Consider the following 13,851-nt stretch of genomic DNA (forward strand, 5'->3'; position numbering starts at 1 on the left):
TGAAGGTCTCACAACGAAACTAGCAAGTAGGGTTCCATCCTCGCCATTATTCAACTGGATCCCTAGAGATTTCATTTCCAGTAACATCGAAAAATAAGAACTTCGAAGTGTTGCTAACGACGATGAGGATTTGCGACTTAAGGCATCCGCTACAACATTAGCCTTCCCCAGATGATAATCAATCACCAAGTCGTAATCCTTAATCAACTCCAACCATCGTCTCTGTCTCAAGTTAAGCTCTTTCTGGGTGAGCAAATACTTCAAACTCTTATGATCAGTAAAAATTCGACAACGCTCACCATGTAAATAATGTCTCCAAATCTTTAATGCGAAGACCACTGCTGCTAACTCCAAGTCATGAGTAGGGTAATTCGTCTCATGCTTCTTTAACTGTCGGGAAGCATAAGCTATTACTTTCTCATCCTGCATCAATACACACCCTAATCCCAACTTAGATGCATCATTGTATACCACAAATTCTTTTCTATTAACAGGAAGTGTTAAAACTGGAGTAGAGGTTAACTGATTCTTTAGCTTCTGAAATCGATTCTCACAAACATCATCCCATTCAAACTTAACTCCTTTACGAGTCAAACGAGTTAGATAAGCTGCTATCAATGAAAATCCCTGAACAAATCTCCGATAATAACCAGCTAAGCTAAGAAAATTACGAATTTCAGTTACCGTTCTTGGTTGCTCCCATTGTAAGATTGCCTCAATCTTCTTGGGATCGACATAAATTCCAGCTCCAGACACAACATGTCCCAAGAAAACCACTTCCTTCAATCAGAACTCACATTTAGAGAACTTGGCATAGAGTTGTCTCTCGCGCAAAGTTTGCAACACAATGCGCAATTGCTTAGCATGTTCATCATCATCCCTTGAGTACACCAGGATATCATCTATGAACATTATCGCAAACTTATCCAAGTGCGGATGAAACACCCTATTCATAAGATCCATAAAAGCTGTCGGGGCATTAGTCAAACCAAACGACATCACCAGAAACTCATAATGCCCATAACGCGTCCTGAAAGCAGTCTTGGGTACATCCTGCTCCTTAATCTTCAACTGATAATACCCAAACCTCAAATCAATCTTAGAGAACACCATAGAACCTCGTAATTGATCAAAAAGATCATCAATCCAGGGTAAAAGATATTTATTTTTGATGGTCACTTGGTTCAGTTGACGGTAATCGATACACAATCGAAGAGTGCCATCCTTCTTCTTTACAAATAGGATTGGTGCTCCCCAAGGAGAAGTGCTAGGGCGGATGAAACCCTTATCCACCAACTCTTGTAACTGAACTTTCAGTTCTTTCAACTTTGCTGGAGCCATTCTATATGGAGGGATAGAAATAGGTGCGGTACTTGAAAGTAGCTCAATAGGGAACTCAAGCTCTCGATCAGGAGGTAGTCTCGGTAACTCATCAGAAAATACATCAGGAAACTCACTAACTATTGGGACATCCTCTAACTTAGGTTTCCTTTTTGAAGTATCAATCATGTGAGCCAAATAAGCTGGATACCCCTTCTGCACTAGTTTCAAAGCTTTAATGGCCGAGATTACACAAGACGGTAATACTCGATGTTTCCCTGCAAACACAGTCTGTACTCCCTCTGAATTTCGAAGAACAACTTCTTTCTTAAAACAATCCACATTCGCTCGAGGTGTAGCTAACTAGTCCATAAAGGTGATAGATTTTTATCAAAGAAAGATGCAAATGCCGTGCTCACATAAGATCTATCTGAACCAGAATCAATTAAAACATGAGCTTCTCTGTCAAATACAAACATAGCACTTGTCACAACACTAGGTCGAACTCGGGCTTCTTCCTTAGTCACTGCAAAAACTCTCGTTGGAGTATGAGCTTGTGGTCTAGAGGATGGACGTGCCAGGGTATTACTCCCCACGTCAGATCGTATCACAACACCCTGTCGTGGCTGTGACCCAGAAAAATCTCTTCTCTATGTATCGGTACGAACCGGAGGAGATGAAATAGCTGTAGTAGCTCGCACTAACTATGGACAAGCACTCCTTTTGTGACCTTATTGTCCACGTTGAAAACATCGTACAGGTTCTCTGCACAGTCCGAGATGAACTTTTCTACAATTTCGACATTTGTCAAAACTTTCAAAGCTCTTCCCAAGAGCACTCGTGGCTGACCTACTGAATCTAAAAGGCTTCTGTTGCAACTGCTGAGATGGGGGTCTGGTAGATGCTACTGAAATCGTGGTGGTACTCCCCGAAGTAAATAAATCCCTACCCTTCTTCGAGGGTTGACCGAAATATATATTCGGATTCCTCTTTTTGACAAACTCAGCCCGGATTTGCCTGTTCTCAGTTGCAAGTTTCTCAGCCAGCAGAGCCATCTGCACAACCTCTTTATACGGCTCCTTACCTGTCACTGTCATCCGGTCTCGAATTTCATTCCGGAGCCCTTCCTCAAAATAAGTAGCCTAATCATGCTCAGTCCTCACCAGATCGGGCACATAAGACATTAGCTCGTTAAAACGAGCTTCATACTCTTCTATCGTCGAGCTCCCTTGTTTCAGGCTTAAGAATTCCCACTTCTTTTCTTTTTGATGAAAATGAGTATAATACTGATCGTAAAACTCTCGCAGAAAATCTGACCAGGTCGGAGGAGTAGTAAAACGAGACTTCACTGAGTTCCACCAAGTACGGCCCTTTTCTTAAGCAATCTAGTGACCACCATCAATTTTATATCATCATCTAGTCTCATATCATTAAGTGTCTCCGATACCTGAATGATCCAATCTTTAGCTGCGGTTGCGTCCAGATCACCCGTAAAAGAAATACAACCGAGTTGCCTAACCTTCTTAAGTTTCTTAGAAATGGAGACATCGGGTACCTGTGGTGGGACAGGAGGTGGAGGTGGTGGTACTGAAGGAGCAGTCGGAGAAACAACAGGAGGAACTTGACTAGCTTGGGCCTGGCCAGTAATAGTAGTAAGAAAAGTCGTCAATGCCTGTACTACCTTAGGAGACATGGCAGGGACACTAGGAATATTGGTAGGTGGTGGAGGATGTGGAGGAGTCTCAGTTGGTTCAGCAGCAGGTGCTGCACGAATAGTAGACGCAGTCGATTTCCCCTCTACAAGATCTGGCTGATTATGTGGAGGGCGACCTCTTTCCCTCCCGACTGGTCTAGAGAGAGGTGGGCATCCACGTCGAGGAGGCATGATGATCTATAAGAAAAGACAGAACAAACTTAGATGACTTTAAGTTCTATATGCAACTATATGCATTTATCTTAATCTAATCTACCTTGGGGCCACATTGACATTATAGTTTTTAAAATAACTTTAAAACCAAAAGCTCTGATACCACATGAATTGTCACGACCCGACACTCCCTTCGAGCCCGTGACAACCGCCGCAAAGTCTCGATAAATATCCATTACCCGGTATGTCAACTGAAACCTCACAAGGCTCTTGCATCAGTTTTCCACTTTCCCTGTGAGCAATAGTTACTAAATATCGAGGTTTAAGAGAATATAAACTATTTTATATCGAAAACAATCAAAACAAAATTTTGACCACACAGGGGTATTTTGGTCATTTTTACCTAAAAATTTCGAAACCTGATAAAAATACAACGTATGGTAGAAAGATATTCATTTCCAATTAAAAATAAATTTTTGTAATCTAAATCATCCATTTGGAGTGAAAAGTTGGCTAATTATACTAAATAAAAATATTCGATAATATATTTCATTTTCTTATAAAACAATTTTTATAGAACTATGTATAAATAATTTTTGTAGCGTGAGAACAAAATAAATTCATACACATAGTGATACAGTAAACCAGGTATTCAAAATTATCCTACAGTGGCATATGGGCCCCGAGATAACCAAAAGTGTGTAAGAAGGTAGACCTACGATTTTCAAGGAAGTAAGTCCAAAAGAAATCCTTGATGAAATCGACTGCCTACAGACTATCCTGAACCTGAAATGGTTAAAAAGAAAGGGTGAGTTTTCATAAACTCAGTGAGTAAACAAAGTCCGTCATTAACTTCTAAAGCCGAGTAAATGGAGACAGTTAACTTTTCATCATACCATAATCCACAACATTTTGTATTTGTTTCAAATCATATATATATATAAAACAACACATTTTATTATAATACACATCTCGACTTATAATTTTCTCAAAAACTTGGCTCGTGCCAAAAATCATACTCGGTGATACCTTGGCCGAGGCATTCAATCGGGTCTGCCAAGGTTATTAAGTTAACAACTACTCATAAAAACATAATTTAGCCATCCCTTGGCGTTGACAGAGTTCATCCTCAAGTGGTGGTTCAACATGAAGTGAACTCTATCGTACCTTAGGAGATATCCTCTGCGCCTTTCATACTAAGGTAAATATAACGGGGTTTACCGTGCCCCTCTAATAGGCTGGTCCACAAAAACCCGCCTACTGTAGTGGCTAATTAAATAACCCACCAATCAATAAAATTTTGACAGCATAACGTGGCTAACGTAATAGTACCCAGCCTGTCAAAAGGAAAACAACAGTTTATACATTTTACAACTCAAAAACCAAGCCACATATGTCATCACGTATCAGTTCATAAATCATCAATTCCAAACATTGATACGTAAACTTAAATATATAGGCAACATCAAAGGTTGGTCTCCACATACTCTCATTTTCAAAAACATTATTGAATTGTAAAATAATTCATAAACCTTATTCCTTAAATCGATTACTAGTCATAGAACATAAAATTCATTTAGGTTCAATATTCTTAAAATTATAAAATCGATTGTAAAAATACTTTAGATAGATAAGATGAACAATGGTTACTCACTTTGATGGGAATTTACAACACTCCTAGTCTCGATCCTCGGGTGCAATACCTTTGCCCTTATCTGAGGGCTCACCACCTATACATAATGTGCAACAGAAAATTTAATATACTTATGCTAAATCGTCACAAAACTATTCTATGTTCTATATGAATGCATGTAATGAAATGGGAAGTGTTTGACCTATCGCGCACTATACACTATTTAATCAGTTTAAACATCCAATTCGATTCAAATTAATTTATAGCACTCTCAATACTCCCCAAAATTCCACACACTTCAATAAAAATCTATTCTAAGTGCAATTACCAAAATATCCCTCATTATGGTGTAAATTGCTAACTAACGCGAGTAAAATTTTTCGGTACCCGTTTTCGATTTTCGGTATTCCTAAGCACCAAATACATCTAAATGGCATGAAAAACAACCAAATTCATCATCAATCCTCACCCATAAAATTCAGCCAAGATAGGTTCTATAATAGGCATGTGGATTTTTTGCTTAATTTTCATACTAAATGTTACTAAACACCTAAAAACACTAAATTACTTTGAAATTCAACTAAATTCATCACCAACTTTCTCTCTCTAAATCTGGACAGCATATTGCCCCTCATTAAAACTTTAATTTAATTCATGGAAAATGGAAAAGAATGCATGGGCAAGATGAATTTCAAGTTTAATATTAAAAATCTTAACTTTAGTCACCAATTTCTTGAAAATTCAACAAATTTTCCTTAGTTTTTCCTCCCTAGGGTTTTTCTTTTCTTTTCTTCTCTTTTCCGCAGGTGCTGGTCGGCCTTGAAATGCTGAGTGGAAGAGTGTGGGCTGGTTTTTAAATGGCAATATAAAAATATTAAAATTTTGACACATGTCACCTTTTTATTGGTCCACTTGTTTTAACTTAATTTTTAAGCCTTTTCTCACCACCACAAATGCTCTAATATTTATCCATAGCATAAAATAATAATAGGTAGAATTCTGGAGCTTGAAAAATATCATGGTGGTGTAAAATTATAATTTTGCCACTGGGGTGGTAAAATTACCATTTTACCCCTATGCTTTGAAAAATACCGAAATTACAATTTTTTTTTTCACTTCTTAACCTCAAATCATACTCCAATACTCAAATCATACTCTAATAAGTCAAATAGAGTCAAAAAATCTTTTCTAAAAATTCTCATTTTGTCCTCAAATGGCAAATGACCATTTTACCCCTGGATAGTAAAACTTTTGGTTTAACTCCAAATTGATCTTCGAACTCCAAATCACCATATTAAACCATTATGGTACTTTAATATCCTTAATTTCATCTCAAATTCTCTATTTGACCTAGTTCGAGGCTTAAATCAACTTTGTTGTACCTCTAGGTACAATACCTATTTTTGTAAATTTTTTGAGACTCTCCTAGCATGCAATCATGCTATCATCACATGTATGTCATGACAAGTATTTTATAAGGTCGGGCTTTACAAATGCAACGGCTGATCACGAAGAAAATAAATCATTATGAGAATATACAATACCTCTCATTTAAAGCTTTTATTCTAGCATCTGTAAACCTACCATCCAAGCCAACAATTTTGAAATCAAGCCAACAATCATTCAAATGATTCAAATTTCTGTTTAGTTTAGGATTGCCGAATAATGATCTTAATGCATAGATTGTGAATTTCTTAGAGATTTGCGATGCTTTCAAAAATAATGGTGTTACTAATGATGCCATTAGATTGAGACTTTTCCTGTTTTTACTAAAAGATAAAGCTAAGAGTTGGTTAAATTTGCTTCCAGCTAGTTCAATTAGTACATTGAATGATTTAGCTCATAAATTCTTGACAAAACTTTTTTCATCTGCTAAAACAGCAAAGATGAGTAATAATATCACCTCTTTTGTGCAACTTGATTTGTAAACATTGTATGAGGCTTGGGAGAGGTATATGAATTTGCTAAGGAGATGTCCTCATCATGGGTTACCTAAATGGTTGCAAGTTCAGACTTTTTATAATGGTTTGCTAAGACCAATTAGAACAATAATTGATTTTGTAGTTAAAGGTGCACTTATAAGTGAATCCATTGATGAGGCTTATAATTTGTTAGAGGAAATGGCTTCAAATAATTACCAATGGTCATCTAAAAGATTGGGTCCAAGAAAAATTGCTGGTATTTATGAGCTTGATGTAATTAATGCCTTGACTTCACAATTGGCTACTCTCACTAGGAAAATTGATACTTTGGGTGTCAATGTTATTTAGAGTCATTTTTCGACATGTGAGTTATGTGGAGATAAGCATCATGGTGATCAGTGTCCTATTACTATTGAATTTACACAGTTTGTTGGAAATTTTAATAAGCAGCAGAATAATCCGCATTCCAATAACTACAATCTTTGTTGGAGGATTTATCTTAATTTCTCTTGGAGCAACAACCAAGAATTTACATCAGCACCTAAACTAAACTTTCCTCCTAATTTTCCACCACAAGCTAAAACTCCTCTGCCTGAGAAAAAGCTGACTCTGGAAAAGACATTTATGCAATATATGGCTAAGAATGATGCTATCATTCAAAGTCAAGCAACCATTATTCAAAGTCAAGTGGCATCAATTAGAAATCTTGAGACACAATTAGGTTAGTTAGCTAATGCCATCAACAATAAACCTCAAGGTACTTTACTTAGACCCAATTCAAGAAGAGAAGGTAAGAAACATTATGTTGGAATGAGCCCTGCATCCAATTAAGATTGGTCAAGGCTTAGTTCCAATTTTGCAATCATATCATTCATATTAAATGATTAAAGGTTTTTATTCATCAATAAGACATCAATTATAAAGGTTATAAGTTAATTGGATGAAGTTCATGATGTTAATACGCCTTGCAAAAGGAATTGTAATGGGTTACAATTATGAGGTATTTATGAATTAGAATAGAATCTTTAAATGTTCTTAGTCGATGTATCATTGAGATTGGACATCAATGATGTCTAAAGATTGGTACATTTTATCTTTCTTACTTAGAAAGTAAGCAATCGATCTCATAAATTGAAGTATGAAGATACTTGAAACTAAAATGTAGGTGCCTGTTATTTAAACAAGTTCATTGAACTTGACCCATCATGAGAAATGCATTTTGTATCTCACTCTATTGTCTATGCAAATATTTCTCATGTGTCAATCGGATAAATACTCCTTGGACCTGAGACACCAGGTTATCTTATATGTGGAGTGCTATATATTTGATCATATCTCTACAGGTCCTACTAAGGATGCCAAATCAAGTTATGGTTGGTTGTAGAATAAAACATGTGAAGCCAAATGAGTGGTCAAGATAGGAATCATCACTCTAAGTGATTTATGCGACATATCCTAACAGTTTTTTGTTGATATTATCTTATTTAAGTCTTTGGCCAAGACGACTGAGAGATTATGAAAGGAGTTTCATAAGTCTCTATAAAACTAATGATCTAACTTCAAGAACGAATATGGAGATCAATAAGAGTTAATATTGCACATGTTCTTATCATCTCTAAAATATATGATGAGGGAATGAATTACACAGAAAGGGTGAGTCAAACCATCTTGACTCTTCTAATATTTTGATGGCTATGATGGATTGCTAGATCCCGATCTTGATCTATGAACTCTAAGTAGTTGATTGATCAATGATAAATTTAAAGTAGTTTAAATTTATCTAATTCTAAGTTTAACTTAAGAATTATATCTTAAGTTCATTGCCAATATGTTAAAAGCCAAATGGGTCACACACTTAAAATGAATGTTGAAAATAAAATGGGAAAGGTGATTAAGTTGGACTTAATCAAATTTGAAGTTATGAGCATCTTAAGGACTTGATTAAAATTGTTTAATTAAGTTGCTGAGTTTAATTAATTAAATTGTTTAATTAAGTCATTGGGCCTAATTAATTAAATTGTTTAATTAAGTTGTTGGGCTTAGTTGATTAAATTAAACAATTAAGTTAATTGAGCTTCTTAAGGACTTGATTAAAGTTTTTAATTAAATTATTGGATTAATTGGCAATTACATAATAGCTATGTAATTACGGTTTAAAATTAATCTAAGGTATTGTAAAGGGTCCTTTTGGTTAGGGAGAGAGGATGTATTGCAATGAATGAATCGAGATGCGCTAGAGGCGGCAAAGTGGAAGACTGAAGTAGTCCTAGAAGCGTAAGTGGTTTGGATGGCAAGTGGTGAGGGATGAGAAAAGGTGGAAGAGGCGGTGGATAACAGCGAAGGCTGAATAGAAAGAATGCTTTGAGGAATCTAGCAAGAGCTTTTCAAAGTAATCTCTGCTGGGTCTCCCCCTCAAAAAAGATCCCCTCTTACCTTCCAAGTTCTCATATTTATACTAAGTAGGAACGTTTTCTTAGGAGTTGTTTAGAAGAGCACGTTCAATCATGGGAGAACGTGCTTGTCATGGAAAAACAGTTAAAGAACGGTTTACAAGATATTAAAAGAATGATCACGTAAATAGGTAGTGGGTGTAAGTTCTAGGTAAATGGAGCAGTAGCATTTGATAGTGCGTCACATGTATTTTTAAGGAGTAAGGAAAGAGAAATGGGTAAAGCTCTTGTACTTTAAGGAAAGGTTAAGAGGAAGTCCTCTTAACTATCTCCATATCTGAGCCACCAAGCTAAACTCTCTAGAACATCCCAAACGTGAAGGTAACTCGTGAACCCTGCCACTTATTCTGAGTTACTTTCACTTTCCCATACAAATAGCTATTCTATGCTTGTTCTTGTGTGCTCGTAACGCTCTTTGGGCGCTTCTACGCTTGTAACGCCCTGGCCGCTTCTGTGCTTGGAAGTTTAATTTTGTCCAGAAATGTTTTAGCCTCTTTTAATCTTATTTTAATTTATTCAAACCATGTGTAAAACTTACCTATGTATGTTTTACATTGTGCAAAGGAAGCACAAGAAAAAGGAACACCAAGAAGGACGGTTTTGGAGGTTGTCTTGGAAGGCAGCACACACACAGTTTTAGGAGTAGAATTTTGCTTTTATTGGTACTTAATTTTCAGCAAATAAAATATGAAATTGTTACAAATTTATTGCTGCATATGTGGACAGCAAAATCAAGAAATGTTCATGATTATAAGGTTCATTTTAAGCAAGAAATTGGAGCAAAAATTGCAAGTGTCAAGCTCATTGTTTTGACATGAGATTCGGTATTAATTGACAAGAAAATCTTAAAAATTAATTCTGAAAAATTCCAGAATTAAATCTACATTTGAAATGTTCATTAAGAAATATTTCTAGCAATTTTCATGGTTAAATAAGCAGAATCAAGCAATTAATTGATGAAGATATGAAATTAGTTCAGTGCACAATTATAGCTTAAGATTCAGTTGGCATGATAATCTAGCAATCTTAATTCTAAAAAATTTTAGAATATTATCCTTATTTGGAGTATTCAATTAAAGGATTAGTTCTAAATTTGAATTAATTTTTAAATGGTTGAACACTTAGCAAAATTGAATGAATGTCCTTCACATTGCAAACACCCATGACAAAGGTTGTCTATGGAGCCACCACATATGGCTGTCGCACCTCTCCTTTGAAATGGCCACCACCAAATTATTAAATTAGGTTGTGTGCTAGAAAAATGAGCATGCAATGATTAAGAAGAAATCTTTCCTCAGCTGATCATTGACTCCCTAAATGTTGGAGATACATGCCTAAAATAAAAGAGTTTGAATCTTTGATGGAATCAATCAGTTTTGAATTGATTGAAATATCAAATCTCTAAATAAATTAAGTCTTCCTCATTTAATGAGGACTCCTTAAATTAAGGGATTATGATTTAAATTTATCAACATCTAATTAGGTTAAATAAGTTTAATTAAAATGGAAAGTCAACTTGAGTAAATGACATCCTAATCCGATTAGGAAATATTTTAATTAAAATAAATTTACTAATAAATTATGACTTCCTATAATGATTAGAACTCTAAAATTAGTAAATGGATATTACAAGATTAAAAGGTGGATAAGGACCTTTCTAAAATATTTAGGACAAGTTTATGAATTTAGAAAATTTCCTAAAATGCTTAGGACATATTTGTAATTTCTTAAAATATTTAGTACACATTATCAGGATCATGAAGACACCAAGTTGTCTTATATGTGGAGTATTATATATTTGATCATATCCTTATGGGTCCTACCAAAGATGTCAAATCAAGTTATGGTTGGTTGTAGTATAAAACATGTGAAGGTAAATGAGTGGTCAAGATAAGAATCATCACTCCAAGTGATTTAGGCGACATATCCTAACAGGTTTTGGTTGATATTAGCTTATTAAAATCCTTGGCCAAGGCGACTTATAGATTATGAAAAGAATTTCATAAGTCTCTATAAAACTAATAATCTAACTTCAAAAATGAATATGCAGATCAATAAGAGTTGACACTGCACCATACTCTTATCATCTCTAGGATATATGATGAGAGAATGAATTATATTGAAAGGTTGAGTCAAACCATCTTAACTCTTCTAACATTTGGATGACTATGATAGATTGCTAGATCCCAATCTTGGTCTATGAACTCTAAGTAATTGATTTGATTAATGATAAATTTAAAGTAGTTCAAATTTATTTAATTTTAAGTTTAACTTAAGAATTATATCTTAAGTTCATTGCCAACATGTTAGAAACCTAATGGGTCACACATCTAAAATGAATGTTGAAAATAAAATGGAAAAGTTGATTAAGTTGGACTTAATTAAATTTGAAGTTATGAACTTGGACTTGATTAAAATTGTTTAATTAAGTTGTTGGGTTTAATTAATTAAATCATTGGGCTTAATTAATTAAATTGTTTAATTAAGTTATTGGGCCTAATTGATTAAATTAAACAATTAAGTTAATTGGACTTCTTATGAAATTGATTAAATTGTTTAATTAAATTATTTGATTAATTGGTAATTACATAATAACTATGTAATTAGGGTTTAAAATTAATCTAAGGTATAAATACTTTGCTATAACCTCCAAACAAAATGAGTGAGTGGTTGAAAATTAGAAGAATGACATGCTTGAAATTCTTTTTGCCTTGCTGCCTCTTTTGTGAAGGAAGAAATAGTTTTCATTCACTTGATTTCTTTTGTGTGTTCAATCTTAAATTTTTGTGTGGATTTTAAGTTTTTAAAACTTATCTTTGCTAACACATTGTCAAGGCATAGCACTTTCAATCCTTAGAAAAAGATTTCCTAATTTATTGGTATGAATTACCGTTAAAAGCTACTCAATGATTCCTCAAACAGTTTTAGTTTGCAATAACCAAGTTGAGGTGATTGAACTTTTTGAAGGTTGTTTTGTTGGTTTAACAAAAGATTTATCATCTTTTGTTAATTAGGTAAAGTGATATGATCGTATATTTTATTTATTAGTTTAATTTTGTACTTAATTTGACATGGAAGAGATCTTAACTGCATGTTTGGTACAGGGAATAGCTAAGCTATTCCCTATCTATTCCCAAGGGAATAGCTTACCTCCGTTTGGTATGGCAATATCACAAAGAATAGCTATTACTTAGTAATAGTTATTCTCTCAAAAGGAGTAAAACTCAGGCATAGTTAAACCCGAGGTTCCCCATGGTTTTTGCTATTCTGTGACCATGGGAATAGCTCTGAATTATGATATGACTAAAATGTCCCTTATCATTTAAAAATATTACAACCCTAGACCTATATATATATATTTTTCTCATTTTCCCTTTTTTCTTTCTCTCTCTTCTCATGTTCTTTCCTATCTTATTCTCTCTCTAAGTGGCATCAACGCCGGAGATGATGTTAGTGGCGGCGGCGACGGAAGCGGCTACGACGGCGATTTTATGACCGAATATGGTCGGACAAGATTCAAACGGAGATTCAGCCAGATCTGGCACTCAACGACCAGATCTGGCAGTGGGAAGCACCGGATCTGGTGCTTCCCGACCAGATCCCACGGTTGGATCTGGCACTCCACGGCCAGATCCAGCCGCGGGGAAGCGCCGATCTGGCGCCGTAGTGGCCAGATCCGGCCACATGGTGCGCCAGATCAGCGTTTTGTTACACCGGTCGCCTTTTCGGCGACCGGCCCATGAAAAAGAAAAAAAGAAAAAGGGAAAAAATAAAATAAAAGAATAAATTATTTATAAAATTTAAAATATTAATATTTTATATATAATTTAAACATTATTAATATTAATATGATTAAAATATTAAATATTAATATTTTAAAACTATTAATGTTTTATTTATTAAATTATTAATATATTAAATTTTTAATGAATATAAAAATACAAATTATTATTATTTTAATAATAATATTAAATTATAAATAAAATATTATTAATTAAAATATTAGTAATTAAATTATATTAAAATATTGATATTTAAATTATTAATTATTAATATTTTAATTAATTATAAATTATTAATATTTAAAAAATAAAATAAAAAATAATTAAATATAATAAAGGGTATTTTTGTCTTTTTATTTTCTATTCCTTTCCTATTCTAAAGTTATTGTTACCAACCAAACACTGTAATAAGTCATAATAATTATTCCTACTCTATTCCATTCATCATACCAAACTACATAATACTTATTCTATTCTATTCCCACCTCATTCTATTCTCACGTAATAACTATTCTATTCCATTCCTATCTATTACGCGAACCAAACGTGCCATAAGAGGATAAAGCACAATTCAATTCGTTAATTTTATTTTCGATGTATTTTATTTGTGTATGATGCATAATTTGTTCACCAAAACCCTTCCTATAATAACATTTGAAAAATTGGTACAAAAAATTAAAACGTGTGATTTTAAAAATCTTAAATAATATAATCATCATGTGAGTAAAATACGTGTTATATTCTTTTCCTTCATCAAGGTTTTTTAACCTTTTGAACTCTTATTTTCTGTTTTACAATTCATTTTCAATTCACAAACCAATTCCTCATTTTAGTCGTTGTGTTTGGTAATAGCCCACTATAAAGTCAATAATTTTTG

At 34.1% G+C, this 13,851-nt stretch overlaps 1 non-coding gene across 1 annotated transcript; it reads right to left on the reverse strand.

Annotated features, from left to right (window-relative positions):
- Window positions 1-6,703: 6,703 nt before the first annotated feature.
- On the reverse strand, window positions 6,704-6,810 carry LOC148764770 (small nucleolar RNA R71). Its single transcript, XR_016024305.1, has one exon. It is a non-coding gene; the product is annotated as a small nucleolar RNA R71 (small nucleolar RNA).
- Window positions 6,811-13,851: the final 7,041 nt, after the last annotated feature.

This window comes from Theobroma cacao, chromosome 1 (genome assembly GCF_053813885.1).
Source record: "Theobroma cacao isolate CCN51 chromosome 1, ASM5381388v1, whole genome shotgun sequence".
In the NCBI taxonomy this organism is placed as follows: domain Eukaryota; kingdom Viridiplantae; phylum Streptophyta; class Magnoliopsida; order Malvales; family Malvaceae; genus Theobroma; species Theobroma cacao.